This window comes from Pinus tabuliformis, chromosome 6 (assembly GCF_031772625.1).
Source record: "Pinus tabuliformis cultivar Carrire ecotype Pingquan chromosome 6, CPIR1, whole genome shotgun sequence".
In the NCBI taxonomy this organism is placed as follows: Eukaryota; Viridiplantae; Streptophyta; class Pinopsida; order Pinales; family Pinaceae; genus Pinus; species Pinus tabuliformis.
This window is the reverse complement of record NC_142292.1, coordinates 1,325,479,011-1,325,483,104: the sequence shown is the minus strand read 5'-3', so window position 1 is coordinate 1,325,483,104 and position 4,094 is coordinate 1,325,479,011. Positions and strand designations below refer to the sequence as shown.

The window sequence follows — 4,094 nt, the reverse complement described above, 5'->3', positions numbered from 1 at the left end:
AAAACCAAAGAACTAAATAAATCCAAAAAACTGTGGATGAGCACCAAATACTAATAGAAACTTTCAGATAATAAAGAAAATTCAAGTGTATTTGCGATGGCAAGTGCAACTGAGAGAAAGAAGTAGGGCTTTTGGGTCACTCTCTAGTACTAGGAGCTCTTGATATGGATATCGATGTTACAGATTCTAACTAGTGCCAACAAATTTGTACATGTAATACATTGAAGATGTACTATTGGGTTTGTCTAGAATCTTGTAGGTGTAGACATAGGCCTAGGATATTATGGAATATGAGGCAACCGTTGGGAAAATTGCCTAAAGGATATATTGTAATATAACATGTAGAATTGACACAAAGAATAGTTATATGTTGTCTTGCAGCAAGGGCCTATGTAGTGTGTGGTCTATTGCACATGTCGCCAAATGCAATTCTGGTTAGTGTAAACATGCAACACATATCCTCACATGTAATGCCTTTTTGTGTACACCTATTATATCCATTATGTTTAGTAGCTTTTACCTTCACCTTCCAAAGGGATCAGTGGGCGAGAAGTCTAACATCGGTGAGATGAGAAAGAACTCGGCAGTGTGGTTCATCATCAGGACAAATTGAGTGAACAGATCTCGCATTGCACATTAAATAGATAGGGCAGAATAACCAATGACCCAATTTTTTAGACAGGTAACGGCTATTAAATCAATTAAATATAATCCGTATGTGCTATCATGGTCAAATCCGTATGTACTGTAAAACGAATCGATCATTGACTAATAATGCGGCCAAATCCCCCAAATTTGATAATTATGGTTAAAACAATACCATCGAGTTTTAAAACATTTTCCAAAACGTTCAAAAGCACAAACATAAAGCTTAATCAACACATTTTTTTAACAGAGATTTCTCGAACAAACCTTTCTTTAAAGCCGTGGAGCCTTTCGATCTTTTGACTTTTCGTTGCCTTTGACCCTACGGGAGTGTCGTTGATCGAATATAACGCGGCTGCTATTACTGCTGGGTGCGCTAGTAACGGTCGTCAAATTTATTAATTAAAAATTTAGGACTTTCTAGTTCGGCTGCAATGGCTTTCACATTGACCAAATTGATGTGTTGGAGATCTGATGCAAATTCCCCTTGAGGCAGTTTCTCTTTAGCTTTTTTGGGCGTTTCGAGTTTGCTTGAGCGTTCTTTGCGGTTCTCTTAGGAGTTTTGCAGGCTGAGCTCTTAGAGATTGAAATTTGAAAGTATATGTTCTTTTCATAATTCTCAAAACAACTAAATAAATTAAATACGAAACCGTAATAATTAATAAATCACTTCCCACCAAACTAAAACTGGACTAAACTAAAACTATCCATGACACATATGTCATAAACACATAGCAGACAACTAACTAAATGGTAGTTGGAATTACTTCTTCCAACATCAATGGCCACCTACCACAAATGAAACCATATTTCCATGTTGGAATTATGACGACGTTTCCGGCAACATCTGGTGAAGAAACTTCATCAGGTTGTTGTAAGAAGATCCTCCAACCTGGCATGCTACAGTTGCGCTATCCCTCAGCTCCAATATGTTTTTCCTAGTCAGCTTTACTTCCTCATCGTCGGAATTCATCAGTCTCCTCACCAATGCCTCCACGCTTTCTCTGGACACCTCCTCGGGCATCTCGAATCCGATCTTCCAAATATGATCAACAAACCTTCTGTTTGTCTGCTGCTCGCAAAAGTAGGGCCAGCAGATCATGGGAACTCCCGCGCATATACTCTCCAGTGTGGAGTTCCATCCACTGTGCGTCAAAAATCCACCCACGGATGGGTGAGACAGGACTTTATATTGCGGTGCCCAACTAACAAAGAAACCATGGCCCTTGCTTCTCTCAATGAAATCCCGAGGCAGGGCAGCAGACTGCCCCCGAACGAGGTCCGGTCGGATAGCCCACAAGAAGGGTTGATTGCTCGCCTCCAATCCCCATGCAAACTCCGCCAACTGCTCGTCCGATAGAACTGTAATACTCCCAAAGGATACATACACTACAGACGATACTCTCTGTTTGTCCAGCCAATCATGACACCGAGTTTCCTCTTTCCATATGTTGCTATTCACTGTTGTATCCCCTGCCGAGAGTAAAAGAGGACCGATGGACAATACTTTTCCTGGCAAATTTATTGTTGAGTTCCCTCAACACCGGCCCTTCTAAATCGTCGAAAGTGTTAAGCAAAATCAGTGACGCCTGGTGCGTGCTCTTTCCCGTGTTTAATAAGCATTGAAACATGAAATCGGAGGAGTCTGTTACTGTAATGAAGGCCGGCAGATCTTTGCGGCGCAGTGCTTTCAATCCCGGAATACAAGAGATGAGTTTGTCCTTGGATTGATCATAGATCTCTTTCTCGTTTGTTCAAACATTATAGTTCAGATCGTAATAAAGATCAGATATTTTTTATAAACAGTACTCCGTTTAATAAAAACCAGTGATAGAGTTAGACGACATTAAAGTACAATACTAACAAACTAATAAGCATAGTATAGTTTATGGAAACGTAAATAAGAGATATAATATTTATTGGTGAAAATGAAATACTGAAATACATTTAGACAATTACTAGTTAAATACCCTTTTCTCGAAACATACCTTTGATGGGAATGTAACCTTCATCGATGAGCAAAGGCATATGGATATACGCAGAGAAACCGCAAGCACTCGGTGTCCAGAAGGCAACCCAGGGAACCCCATATTTCTGGACGATCTGCTGCATATAACGAGAGAAGTTGCCATCTGCAACGATGAGCGAGATGCGAGGAACGCTGCTCGCTGAATGCTTCAGATTTTCAATTATTCTTTCTACGTTGGGAGGGCCATGTTTATGAATCGACTCCCAGAGTTCGGGAATATTGAGGGTGCGACCATGATCAGGCGAAAGGCCATCGGGAAAGCTCTCGAATCTGATCTTCTCACTAGACTTGGGGTTCAGGAGGCGGTGGTTGAAATCTGTGTTAAGAAAAGTCACGAGAACATTTCTGGAGATCAAAACGTTGGCCAGCTGCATAAAGGGATTTATGTGACCCTGTGCAGGATCCGGTAATAACAGTGCATGGGATTTTACAGGTTCCATCACTGATACCACAAGCAAAAATCAGACATTCAAGTATACTTGAATAGCTACTATTCGCATGAAGGATTTCAGAAAGATTTATAACGATTTATGAAATTTCGCAGGGCTTATGTTGCAGTGAATAACCCTTGAGCTTTCGTAGGGGTTATTTTGCAGTGAATAACCCTTGTGCTTATTTTGTAGTGAATAACCCTTGAGCTTAAGTTGATTGTGGATTCTTTATTTTGTAGTGAATAACCCTTGAGCTTAAGTTGATTGTGGATTCTTTAAATATTATGTTAAGATTTAGATGAATGTTATGTTATGATTTAGATGAATATCTTCCTAAAAATCCTAAATAAAAATAAAAATCCTAAATAAAAATAAAGATACTGTGTGAATAACAACCGTCAAAATTTTGGTCAAATTCGGTAGATATAAAGATGCCGGCGAATAACAACACAGTCAAAATTTTGGTCAAATTTGCTAGACATAAAGATGTCGGTGAATAACAACACAGTCAAAATTAATGTAAAGATACTATGTGAATAACAACACAGTCAAAATTTTGGTCAAATTCGGTAGAAATAAAGATGCCGGTGAATAACAACACAGTCAAAATTAAAGTAAGATACTGTGTGAATAACAAAGTCAAAATTTTGGTCAAATTCGGTAGACATAAAGATGCCGGTGAATAACAACACAGTCAAAATTCTGATCAAATTCCGTGGAAACTTACCATTGCATGGCTTGGTGAAAAATGAATCAAACCCGAGAAGCTTGATATTTCCAAATCTGTTTGTTTCGGAACAAAACACCAACTTCTAATCCGATCCTTGCTGGAATCTTCTGTCATACACGCATTGGACATAATGCAAATATATCAATCTCACATGCCAAAATCTCCGTACCCTGCTTGAATCTCTGTTACGACATAATGCATAATTATCATATCAATTTCATAGGGCAGGAATTATTGAATCAGGATGTAAATCAGAATA

General features: G+C 39.0%; 1 pseudogene; it reads right to left on the bottom strand.

Annotated features, from left to right (window-relative positions):
• Positions 1-925: 925 nt before the first annotated feature.
• Positions 926-3,236, bottom strand: LOC149263490 (7-deoxyloganetin glucosyltransferase-like; annotated as a pseudogene).
• Positions 3,237-4,094: the final 858 nt, after the last annotated feature.